The sequence below is a fragment of the Pseudopodoces humilis genome, chromosome 3 (genome assembly GCF_049639895.1).
Source record: "Pseudopodoces humilis isolate 2021_Gansu_Grassland_sample_001 chromosome 3, ASM4963989v1, whole genome shotgun sequence".
Taxonomy (NCBI): Eukaryota; Metazoa; Chordata; class Aves; order Passeriformes; family Paridae; genus Pseudopodoces; species Pseudopodoces humilis.
In genome coordinates, this window is record NC_142202.1 from 49623983 (window position 1) to 49637590 (window position 13608).

The following is a 13608-nucleotide window of genomic DNA, read 5'->3' on the forward strand; positions in this document are numbered from 1 at the left end:
GCCTCCAGAAGTGTCTGTGGCAAGATCTGCAGGGAGCATGAACAGCTTTGAGATGTCCATCTGGTACAGTAGAAAACCAGGTGAGTTCTGAGTACACAAACACCTCTTCACATCCTGACATTCTGCTGTTTCCCTGTGCTCCACTACATAGCTCCATTGGTTATTTCTCATCAGGAAAAGGCTTTGGCCCATTTCAGTCCCACGTTTTAGCAATGCCCAAACCTGAGCTGCCAAAGAATCTGATTCCTCCATCCTACAGTTACACCACAAGTCATGAATAATAATAACACCGAGGATGTGGGTCTCTGTTACAGCTGCAGCTCAGTGACCTTTCCTGTCCTATTTTTTTCTTTATACCTTCTTGGACATAAATTCTAACTACAGCAGATCAAAAATACAAACCAAACATTTAAAAATCACAATTCTTTACTTAGATGCCATTAAAATATTCTGCCCACCTCAAACAATAGGTGATTCATCTGTGAAAGCTGATGATTTATTTATAAAGATGCGAAGTGCAAGGCTGCACCAAGATCTCAGGGCAAGACAGTGAACCAAGCAGTGTGTTATGAAACCCTCCACTGACACCTGCAGAAGATAAACTATTCAGCAGAGGGAGAAACACAACACGGGGAACATCCTGAGCCTTAGAACAAAAGCAGGTAAGGGTTTCCTTTGACTCCTCCATTTCTGTCAGAAATAAATACTTGAATAGCAATTTTGAAAATGGTGGTTGGCCTCACTTGTAACATTTTCAAATTCCACAAATCTTCCAAAGGGCCTTCCTCTGTTTTCCCGCTCCACATCCTTTTCCCTCAAAAGCCAAAGCCTAGATTTTTTTTCAGAATAGTAACCAATAAACAAATGAACAGGAACATTAGCAACAGGAAAGAAACATTACCAAATTTGAATATGAAAAATGAAGGAAAACAAAACCTTTTCAACAATGCCTGAGGAAGTCTACAAGTCCTAGGACTGGTCAGAAATTCTGTTAATCCAATTATTGATTTTCAACTTTAGGATACACTTTCAAATTCAGCCAAATTTGTCATTAATGATTAATGTAATACTAATTTCTGGGTGTTCTTCCCTATACACATTCAAGAATAACCATTCCAGCATGAAATTTATAACTAAACAAAACAACTTTATTTGTAGAGTATTTCCATGGCTGGTGAAGTCATTCAGATGCTCCACGCATTCTCCTCACAGGGGATTCTCTCCAAACAGTAACCATGGCCGGTTTGGTTGCTGACCTATGACATTTTCATGAGCTTCACCTGCTGCAGAGAGAAAGGAACAACCAGAGAAAGAAGTGCAGATCCCTGACTCACCATCCCCCATCCTGACAGCAGCAGAAGCACCCCAGCATCCCTCACAGACAACAGACACAGTGGGATGGCACCAGCCCATGCCCTGATCTTCCTAGGTTTGGCCCCAGCCCATCACTACAGTCTCTACCAGAGTTAAGCCTCTAGTTTTTCTTCCTTAGCAGGAATTTTCCATCAACCATTTCAGCTGGAAACTATCCACCTTCCTGCACCAGGAAAGGCAGAAAGCAGTCAGGGAGGGCAAGCCCCAAACACTACATAAGGTTTTACATTTGCCAGAGGCCCCAGTAAGTTTGCCAGTCTCCCTCATCTGCGGGGATGGGGTCTTGGATCCACCAGCAGAACCAGCCACTCGCTCTCCCATCAGAGAGCCAAACCAGCAGGCGGAGTTGTTCCTGTCGGCATCCAGAGTTCTGCTGCCTAAGAATTTTCCAGCCCTCACAGACTGGAACAAAGAGGCTTTTCACAGAGATCCAGATTGCCTCCAGAGGCTGTCCCTTCTTTATTTACAGGAAGGCTCTTAGGTTTAGTCTGGGGAGGTCTGCAGATTGCCAGGGGCCTCTAGGGGAAGAATTCTGTCAAAGAGCATATTGCAATGCATGCTCATGTCTGCCTTCTGATTCATTTAAATCTTCCCTGGAAATTAACTTCACAGCCCCAGCGCCATTGACTGTGCATGATTTATCTTCAGATTGCATTTGCCTTTTACATGTTTATGATCAACTTTTTTCTGAATAGCTGAATTACTTTGGATTTGTAGAGACAAAGACAAGACAACTTGCAGGACCAAGTGAGTACCCTACTAGGAAGTTCTGTGATATGGCTGGGCCAGAGGGCAAACTTGCCCTTCTTACTTCCATGTTCCTACCAAGTCTGCATCTCCAGCACTACCGCTCAGCTGACTCCAAAGCAGGCTGCTTCAGCACTGAGGGCAACAGTGGGAGAATGATGCCCAGAGAGGGAAAGTAAACACACGTCTGGCCACCACTATATATATATCTACTCCAGCATAAACTGTACCACAGAAGTATGATGAGAATGAGGGCCCAAAGCAGATGTGTGTATGGATCCAGGTAACACTGGTGGTGACCTCAAACTGCTCATCTGAGCATATCATTTTCAGACACAGGAAAAGGATTTAGCAACATACACATTGGTATTTAGTCCTATTTAGCCACCCAAGAAGATATTACATATAGGACTGATGAGATACTTGCAAGATCCTGAGGCAGCAAAATTCCACCTGAAGCTTCAGATATCAACTTAGATCTGTCAAACACCTGGATGGTCCAGGACTGAGCAAAGTTCCCTTGAACTCAGGGGGAAGGGCCATTGCCTCCATCCGTCTGGCTGCTGCTGTACACAAGGCAAGAAAAACAGCAATATTGTCAGTTGATAACAAGCTCATATTTATCTTAGCTATCATGTACTGGTTTCCCTCTAAGCCTGCAGAGAGGACAGATACCTATTATTTCTTTCATCTGGCACAGGCCTTCTTTCTCTGCTTATGCTCATGTAGGTAATGGCCCAGCCACTCAAGCTAGTATTATCAGACCCTACTTTTATAGATTTTCTGTATAAAAATACATGCTGTCAGACTACCCAGGAGGTGGAGATATCAAATAAGTAAGATAGCACTGAATCCATGTCACCCATCTTCATCAACCACATCAGGCATATGTAAGGACAGGACTGTATTCAATCTGAAACAATAATGGAGTATTGGGGGCATGGAGCATAGCAGGGTATTTTTAATTGGGATAGTCACATGATACAAAATGAGCAAGATTTGAAATAGATTTTATTGGGTCACCTGATATACATAGTAGACAAGTTTTCATGTACAAAAGAATCAGGGAACAGTTGCTTTAATGACAGAAGAGCATCTGGTACAAAATGCTAGCAGCAGCAGTATGGAAATTAGGTGAAAAAGCATCATGAAAGAAATTATCCAAAGATTCTCATCAAATAAAAAAATCCTGCATTAGCATGATGGGATAACTTGGGATACTCTGGAATTTTATGATCCATGCATATGCATGATGAAATTGATATGTTTTAAAAACAGTCCTGCAATGATGCTAGGATGAATTCCTGGGATGGTTTCTTGTGAAAAAATACAGTGCAGCCACAAAGAACTGCAGCACTAAAATTTCATTTTAGTGAAATTGCCATCATCATTTTTCACCTAATGTCAGTCAGTCTTCTCCTTCCATTAGAAAAAAGGTATCCTTTCATACCCTGTATTTAATTTGATTTCGCCAACAGAATTCTTATACCAGCTGCTCAGAGCCAATCAGCAATGACTTTTTTACAACAGACTGAAACACCTGTCTCTTTTATAATTATATGATTTTATTTTTGTTAGCAGTAAAATAAAGACAGTTAAATACTAACTTGGTTGAAAGAAATATCTTCACATATGAGGGACAGTAACAAACAGTTCCACTTCTTATCTCATTCATGGATTAAAAGTCACCCTCACAGTGAGGTTAGTTTGGGTGGGACAGCATTACAAGTGTTTGAGCCATGAGAACAGCATTCTTCATACAGTTGTTTTAGCTAACACAGTGCTTGGGTTCCCAGAGGAAACTATCAAGTAGCATTACTGCATGTTAAAGTAACTTCAGTTTTAAAGCCCCCAAAGCAATAATCATTGATAGGACTACCTGAAGAAATGAAGTGCTCAGGAAACAATTGTTTCAATGATAAAATCTTCACAGCAGCAGTCATCAAATGTTCATATGAGTACTAAAAAGAAGTGCAGAAGGTTTTATAACAGGTAGAAAACAAAAACAAAGGTATGTTGATGAATGCAAACTACCACCATGCAAGGTAAGTTACATTCTGACTATCGTTTCTATTGAGATACCAGGGTTTTCCAGTATTCCTCCCTACTTATCTTTAGAGATTGAGCATGCATGGAATGCAAAATGTTTTTATCTAGAAGCATCAAATCCCTTAAAATACTAGACCTTTGCTCTCTTTGACCTGAAGCAACGGTATGAGAACTTAAGAACAGCTAAACTAGCAGTCACTAACCATGGCCCACATGCATTAACCAAGTATAAATGTACTGCAGTTCTGAATGACTCAAAAAATAAAGCAAGGGTGAGACTTGGTTTGAGAGGAGAATCATACAGAATCCAGTTTTTTACCAAAGATGTCAAATTAAATTCCTATTTTATAAAATGCAAGGAAGTTGTGTTTTACAGAACCTATATCAGTAACTATGAAAACACTGTTTTGTGTCTCTTTTAAACTGTCACTTATGGATACTATTTAGTCTAACCCTTTAGATTTTCTTGAGAAAATTTCCCAGCAATACAATATTTGGCTAAGTTGGACGGTATATGCAAACACAGCACATGATCTTGACAGCTTTGGCACATACACTTAGGCATTGTCCCTGACAATTAGGCACATGAGGACTGGATACATGGAAGAGTCACATGCCACACCACCACTCCTCCTGCAAGCACTTCTGTGATTCCCGGTGCCACCTGACTCAGATTGCAAGGAAGGTAAACCTCCTCCATCACTTTCTCCTTGGCAAGGTACTCCAGGATCATGGCCAGGGCTGTGCTGAAGAAACTGAAGGCATGTGGCATCATATAGGGCCGGATCAAGTAAACCACGATGTCTCCATCTGAGGGCAGAGAGGAGGGCCTGATAGCTGGCAATATTTAGGCTGCTGGTCATTGACCAGAAGCTACCAACACTTAGTGAGTGAGGTGAACGTCGGAGTATCTGAGTATCAGAGTATGATATGAGTATGATAAAAGGAAGGCTACATGCCAGGAACAGATATTCCTCTGGGAAAACAGCAGAGTTGAAAATCTGGGAAAGTTATATTTAAGTGCAAACTGATAGGGCTCAGAGCCTGGGTGAACAAGAAACAATATCCACAAGTCACAAGAGAAAACAGACAACCTCCCATAAATAGTTCCACTTTCAGGGCTGCTCACTGGCTCTGTGTAAGGCGGGACATGCCTGAAGCTCTGCATGATTCCCAGACTTTGTGTCAACAGTTTTCATATACAAGCAGCCTGACACCCTAAATCACAGGTGATGTTATCAGTATCCATCTCCCACTCTGCTCCTTCCTCTCATGAAGTAACTAAGAACCAAAGAGTTCAGTAAGACTGGAAACTAGACACTGCTTTCCGTTCATGACCAGACTCCTGTCTGGTTTTGCCTGTCCGTTTCCTCCAACCTCATTTTTGGAGCTGTTCAAACTGACCATGAAACTGCTGGACTGTCAGAAGCTCCTTTAAATTCCTGTCCATTTGCTTCCTGCACTTGAGGGCTTCCACCAGCCAGGGAAGAAAAAGAGAGCATCAATGTGACAGAAATGAATGGAAGCCATGATAATGAAAACACTATTTAAATGGGTGAATTGTCCCATCGACTTTGGTGAGAGCAGGGTCATACAAAGAAATGAACCAATACAAAACCTGCAAGGGTTTTAATTGTACCTATCCCACCACCCTGCCTAGAAGATTCTTCCCAGACATGGTACCTAAACCATGACATTTATGTCCTGATGCAAGTCCCTAACAGAACTGCACTTCTAAACCTAAAAGAATGAGGGGAATGATTCAGCAATTGAATCATAGAGATGTAACTCCTAAAGCACGCAGTCACAACACCCAGAGGTCCAGACCTGCCTACCCCTCCTCAGTTCTGCTCTTTGCTTAGCTCTGCTCTGCTTCTTAAATAGCAATTGGTTGCAGCTGTGAAGAAGTTAGGATTGCTGACCATAAGTCACTTTATTCTTTCCCAAAGCTGTACCTATGGACTAAAACTGGTGTTTACTACAAGGTATCCACACAGATGTATCGAGCCTTTGAAACTGAAAGTAAGCAAAAGGGAAGAGGATTCCCGCTCAAAAGTGGTGAAGAACACAGATTCATTTTCCCACTCTGAGCCTGACCCTTCCCACCCTTAAAAAGCCTGCACTAATCCCCATTTAACCCTGGGAAGGCATTTACCCCACACTGTACCCAAGAATTAAACTCCCTGCTGCAATTCCTAGGTGTACACAGCACGGCACAAGAACAGGTGGAAAGTGCTGTAAAGTCACTCAGAAGGACCCAGTCCAAGACCAGTGGCTTGCAGAGGAGCACCCCAGCCCCTGTAGTACAGAGAGACCCCTGCAGGCCATATGGCCACAGAAGGGATCCTGGCTGCTCCTCCACAGGCTCTGGCAGCAGCGTTGTTCCACTGCCCCAGCACAGCCATCACCCCAAAATATCCTTCCTCCACAGCAATTCAGCGCTGCCACAGCCACCCCTGACACCTGAGGCTGGGTACAGACCAGGCTCCTCCAGGCTCATTTTGATTTGCAAAAGCCACTTATAAAATGGACACTGTCACTTTGCAAAACACAGAAGAAGGAGACAACAACGAACACTATTGCACTCCTGATTAAGTTTATGATAAATAAAGTTGTCAAACTGAATCTACAGTCCATCTATGTAATTGAGAACTACAAGCCCCATTATGGTTAGATTTAAGGTCAATAATCTCACTAAATAGTAACTGTTTAGGCAGTAAGATTATGCTTGATGAGAAGCACTCATTTTAGAAAGTTTTTCTATTACTGGTAAAATTCATCTTTGGAGGGATCTCTTTTAAATCCACTCAATATTTTTTGTCCTGGAAATACACAAGGTATTCCACAAATATTTGCATGACATTTTTTATCCCTGAACCTTTTTTCAAATAAAGGCTTAAATACAGAGTCCAGCAGTCACCTGAAACATTACCCTTTTTTTTTTTTTTTTACGTAAAACATATTAAAAAAGGATTGAGGTGTTTTTTCAAAAGAAATCATCCAGTTCAACCTTGTTAATGCAAACTGTGCCTTTATTTTCCAAGCAGTCATAAGTTAATAGCTGTATTAAATTTATCACTTACATAAAGTTATGACCAGCTAGTTTTTGCAGCTCTAATATTCCCCAAAGAATAGTCTGTGGTTTAAATTACTTGATGGCATGGGAGAAGGGCTTTTCAAAGCATTTACAACCTGTCTCTTCTTCTGCAGAAGCTAATTGCCTATGCATAAATTCACTTTATCCATATAGATTTATGTCCTTTTCCATCACATAATATTAAGATGAAAAAATGTTGTGGTCCTGCCCTTGCACTAGAAGCCCCACACTAGAGTACCCTATACTCTTTACTACCCTTAATAGAATTTTTGCCTGAATGGCTTGTATTTTCAATTTCATTTTGTGCTGGTTTAAAGATCAATAGAGGAAGGTGACGCCAAGGCACAGTAATTTTAAGTATACAACTATTGTGCAGATGCTACTTTAAATATACAAGCAGGCTTTCGTGCCTGTCCAAACAAAAAGTGATAAAAAAATCTGCTTACACAGTGGCAGCAACAGGACCAAGATCCATGAATTTATGTCCATAAACATTGGCTGCAGCAGCAGCAGAACTAATCTGGTACACCCTCAGAAGTGCATCCCATATAGCCACCTTGCTGAGGGAAATCTACCTTGTTAAGAATTAACTAAGTTATACTGTCTTACATGGATTTTTACATAAATCACAAGTCTTCAAGTTGCTTTCTCTGGCTCCTTTTTTCTTTTTCTGGCTGAACATATCTAATGCACTAAAAAATAAGATTAAAATTTTACAATTGCCCAAGTAATGACCTATGAATCAAAGGGGGTCACTGTAAATACAGATGTGGTCTGGGATGGTGATTCAGAAAGACAGCAGCTTTCTGGTTAAGAGATAAACAGCAGTTGGCAACTTCTGGGACAGTTCCAACATCTCCCTCCAGAGATACCATCTCTGAGGTTTTGCCTGCAAAGGATGTTGATGTGCTTTAATTATGCCAGAATGTATTTACTGCTTGGGAAACAGTCATGCCAAGTCTGTTAAAGACAAACAGTACATGAAAGGAAACAATGTACAACGCAAATTTAATGCATCCCAGTTTGACAGTTAAGACTACCTTGGTATATTTTTTGTTAAAAATATAAAACATTCTGGGATAGTTAACATTGCAATCCAGGCCCATTACTGGCTACAGAGGGAAGTTTGCTAAGGACTTCCAGATGAACACAAGGCATAGCCTTTAACTGGCTATAAAGGACCCCCAGAGACTCTATATGCAGGCTCTGGGTACCACCATGATCTTGGAGATCTCCTGACACATTCTCTGCAGAGCTCAACCTAAAATAGGAGCACTCAAACTCTACATAAACCCCTCTTGGAGACAACTTGTCAAGAAAAGCAACAGAAACAGGCATAGAAGAAGAATCTCTAACCACAACAGCTTCTGGTTTTACAGCGTTTTAGTGACAATCCCACCCCATTCTTATCTCATATACTCAGGGACTCAATAACATGCTCAAGTTTGTCAATATTTCAGCTGGACACAGTCACTACCTCCTTTGATACAGGTCCTTTTTCCTGTGTTGGTGGCTGACCTCTCTCCCTAACAACAACTTCATACAGACCAGAAACCTCATCTTATCCATGATATCTCTCTCTAGTGTCTATTGGGAGGGATTAACTAATTCCATCTCTTAAAGAAATCTAACTTATGCATTCATACCATACAATTATTATTCTAGTCGGTAATTCTTTTTTGTAGAAATATATTTTTTTCAGAGACATTGAGCAGGCAGAGACATCACAAACACTGGATCCAGTTGTTTTCATTATTTCTTCTTTACTGATGTGTCAAATAACTTCTGGGGCAGGTCACCCAAATGAATGCAGCACAACAGGTTGGGCATGTCTCAGTCTGTTTTCAGTCACAGAACACTGTAGCATTTGTTAAGTGGCACAGATACAGCCTGCATTATTATAGTGCCATCAAAATACAGACTGGGGAAACCATGGCTATAAAGTTTGCTACATAAGCATTAAAACTACATTTAGCCAAAAAAATCAGTTATTCTTACAGCAAAGAATACTGCAAAATAAACAAATAAAAAACATCCAACATATTATGATAAAAGAAGTCACACTAACTAAATACATAAATTATTTCTATTCTGCATCTAGCAATAAAAGGATTTGGAATGCGTTACGCAAATCAGATTTCTAAACTATATTGGCTAGGGATCTCGGATGAGTCACCAGCCACAGTAATGGATGAAGGTGAGTGCTATCACTTGCATTACCTCCACTCAACTCAATAGATGGATGTCGTTGGTTTGCACTATAGCTTACCAGACCATTTGGAAAGAAAACTCAGATCAACTTACAATAGTCTAACCAGCAGAGAACTCTTATTTTTAAGATATTAAGAAAAAAAATAAATTCTTACTGTGAGTGTGTTCAAACACTGGCATGGGTAGTTCAGAGAGTTTGTGGTGCTTTTGTCCTCAAAGATATTCAAAACCTGACTCAAGCTGACCTTCCTCTGAGCTAGGAGGTGGACTAGATAACCCTCAGAGAGGCCTTCCAGGCTTTGACATTCTGTGATGAATAAAAGCAGTGGATCTATATTGCCTATGTCAGGGAGCTCAAAACATACAAAAAAATTGCCTCCCAATCCTCATTTCTTCACAGAGAATTTCTTATAATATCAGAGATTAATTTTAGATCCCAGTAACATGAAATTATTTGGGCTTTTTTTTACATATTACTCCACAAAGACTGAGGAACACGAGAGGGAAGCAGTAGGAATGTGCAGAAACAGCCAGGGCAGAGGAAAGGCAGTATCTGTGCCTCTTTTAGCAGCAGTTAACTGCTAGACCAGCTGGATCTGTTTCTTGGTATGCACACAAAAAGCAAAAGGTGGGAGTGTGACAGAAAATAATTACAGATATGTAAGGACAAGTGAAAACTAAAATACATATGCTCATCAATCATCAAACTTGGATTAGTTGCAAAGCAGTACTCATTAATGCAGTCCATACTTCCCAACAGGGATTCCACTCTCACATGAAAAAGTTTGCAGCACATGATGAAATAGCAAGAGACGGGTGTCACAAATCCATCAAGTCACATGGTCAGTGAGTGATCTCTTGCCAAGAATTGCATGAACCACTTCAGCAAGTAGTTAGAAATGAGGCAGATGAGGTCTGAAGGAAAGATCTTGCAGCACTTCCAAGCCAGAAAGAAGGTCACAGTTGAGCAGATAGTGAAAGAGAAGCAATCCAGGAAAATTAAGGAATCTGGAAAGTGCATTCTTCTCTCAAAATATTTAGGGGAAGGAAGGCAGTTTTTGTTCTTGCACATTTAAGAGGACCATCTTCAGAAGAGTGTGCACAATTTCTATGGTCTTCAGACAAAGGCTCTTCCCTGGAAGTAAGAAATAATATATTCATTTAGGTAAGTTTAACACAGCCAAAAATATATACCAATGAATTCTAGCAGGCTTTAAGCCCAGTGCTCTAAGATCCTAGAAATCTTAGCTTCAACATTCTGCATTATGCTGCCTTCATCTTAGGGCACTCAGGGCCCCTCATTAAGTAGGTGCTCTGCCAGACCTTGCTGCTGCAGTGTAAATTATTACTTGTCTGCTCTGACTTTCTTACAGAGGCTGCTGCCACCCCAGCAAAGACAGCACAAGGGAAAATGTTCCCAAACCAGAGTCGTTCTAGGGTACAGATCAGTCTTTTGACACTTTCAGCAATAAACTCTGGTAAATAATGCTGTGCTGGTGTAAAGTGTTTCCACCTGTTGTATTCCTCCTGATGAGAGAATCTGACAAACAGGAACATGTGCCCACACCCCTTTAGCCCAGGGCAAAACTACTGCCCTTCACTCTGCCAATGTAGTGGCTTTGAGCTAAAATGCCAAGCACCAACCTGAGCAGCTGAGTGGGCACCTGGTCTCTTCTGATGGCTGTGTTAGGCCATCCTCATGCTGGGGGTGACGATGCTCTAAGTGACCATGGCCAGACCTGCAGGGCTCACCCATCAGTCTTAAGAATGAACCTACCTCTGCCTGCACTGTAATAAATTGAAGGGCTTTGCACTCCGGTGATACATACACCCTCGTTCCCTTCCATCAATGTTCTACCACAGCACAATTCCCCAGAGCTTGCTGCTTGGACTGGACTAACCAAGCAGAAAATCCCTTCGTTTTCCTTATCGAAAAGAAAGAAAGAAAAGAAAGAAAAATAGTTAAGCAATAAAATGTTGCAAGGATCTGTTTGGGAGCATGTGTTGCAATGCCCTGGAGAAGGAGGCAGGATTAGCTAACATTGCTGATGACACTTGGCTGCTGCAGCTATCAAGTCCAACAGAAATGATTCTAAGAACCTGCAGGTAAGATTAGAGGTAGTCTGCAGATGATGAGCCACGCAGCTGTTAAAAATGAACCTGTATTAACACATGTATAAAGAGAGACACAACTGTCTGCATTAAATAGTGGTGATTTTTGAAGAAGCATCCTAAGAATGACAGGAATCCAGAAAATAGAGTCTATCCCTCTTATTTACCACAAGAGTCCCAAAATGAGAACAGTTCAAAAATTTACAAGTACTTTACATGCAGTTATTCCTGCTAATGTAAGAGACTAGTCCTACTTTACAGACTTTAAAGTAGTCTGCAAAATGAATAAGAGGGTTAATTGATCATCCTACATACAAGATCATGCAATAGATCAAGAACTTCAAAGCCCTTTTTACACCTTGTATCTCAACATGATACAGTGGTCATTGATAGAAGAATGTTTTAACTCAGGTGAAAAATTACATGCTTCCATCACATGCTAAAATGCAGCAACACAAAAAAAGTTGCCAGAAGTTTTTAAAAAAGATTAAACCATTTTGAAATATCACCTAATTATGTCACCAACAGGTTGCCTTCTTATTGATTTGAGCCCCTTCTGTTTTGAAGTGAGCCAGAATTTTGGATTATGCTATGGCTTGCGGTTTTCCTGTAAGACTCCCACCTTGTTCAGCACACATCATGAAGTGCTTGCTGGCCAAGCAGTTGTTTAATACTTCACAAAGTCTTCACAGCTCCAAGTGTGGCTCTGCAGCTTGTTTCTTTCATGTTATTTTCTGAATTCACTGATAGGCTACTCATGGGCTTGTTTAACATGACCAGATTATCTAAGTGTCCATCTGAATTCTTTGCAAACAAGAATGAATTTGCTTCACAGCAGCCCATTTTGCAAATGGTGTATTTTTATTACTTCCACTTTATACAACGGAAAATCAAGGTATGGAAATATTCATATCAAGTATCTCAGTCAATAAATCTGACTACTCAGAATCATATAATTATTTTTTTTCAGAGACTGCTTAAAATATAGGTGATACATTGATTTCACCTGTTTTTGCAAAAGCTCTGCTTTTCTGAAAATCAGACTGAGGTTCTCAAGACAGAGACTTCAAAATAAGGAACATGAAAATGAATGATTGCTTTTGAAAAATCTATTTTAAATTACTGGCTTCTCATCAGACAGGAAATATGCAGAGGCATGAAAAACACCCCTGGTTCATCAGGGTAGCATTCAACTGTCTGCATATGAATCTCCTTTTTTTTATTCCAGTTTCTAGCACTAGTTATTATGCATTTTCCACTTTCTTCAATAAACAAGGCAAGGTTCCTTCAGATAATGACATCTTTAGAAAAACAACTCATCCACAGAATGGAGTTGAACAGAAAGCAATATTGTTTAAACTAAAGGGCAGAATATAAAAAGTGAATGTAACAATGTCAAATTGCAAGGGCAACCACCAAAAATTCATGAGGGTTTAACAAGGAACCAAAGAAAGGAACTTGCTCAATAAAATAAAAAAATCTTAAAGTAATGCTCAGCTCCAGAGCTGAAATACAATACATCACTCTGTCACTTCACCTAAAATAGAAACCAATAACCCCAGCAGATTATACTTTCCTTTATGGAGAAGTGTGGGAAGGGATTGGGATATACTTGTTGCAAGTAGATACTGTGGGCATTTCTTGAGAGCCAGAACAATTAAAAAAAATCTTCTGTTCCATTCCAAATCAGCACATCCTCTAACAAGCTGTTTTAAGAAGCAGGGAACACAGGGTCAGCAAAGGACTTGAGGGAAGTTCTCTGCAAAACAAATCCCTTCAGGAAAGAGAAAGGCTGTACCTGAAACAGGAACAGTTCTAACCAAGAAACTCAGTTTTCTCTATTATCATAAAAACTCATTTTTTTTTCTTTCTTTTCTCTTCAGCAATTACTCTTCTTGTAAAAATAATTGTGATTAGTTTTATTTTTTTCTTTCTCACAGTTCAGAATAGCCGCCTCTAATTCATCCCTGTAACTGACACTGCTGGAGCCAAGTTTTCATCAAAATCAGCACTGCATC

The 13608-nt window shown here is 40.4% G+C and overlaps 1 long non-coding RNA gene across 2 annotated transcripts in view; it reads right to left on the bottom strand.

The window, feature by feature from the left end:
• Positions 1–1163: 1163 nt before the first annotated feature.
• The window catches only part of LOC106629146 (uncharacterized), a 14404-nt gene continuing 1959 nt past the window's right edge, over positions 1164–13608 (bottom strand). Inside the window, exons 2-4 of one of the 2 annotated variants that reach the window (XR_015772301.1) lie at positions 4001–4082; positions 2545–2684; positions 1164–1283 (exon numbers count right to left, since the gene is read on the bottom strand). This is a non-coding gene — a long non-coding RNA (uncharacterized LOC106629146). Of the gene's footprint in view, positions 1284–2544; positions 2685–4000; positions 7079–13608 lie in introns of those variants that run through there. The other variant, XR_001332302.2, reaches the window with a different exon arrangement.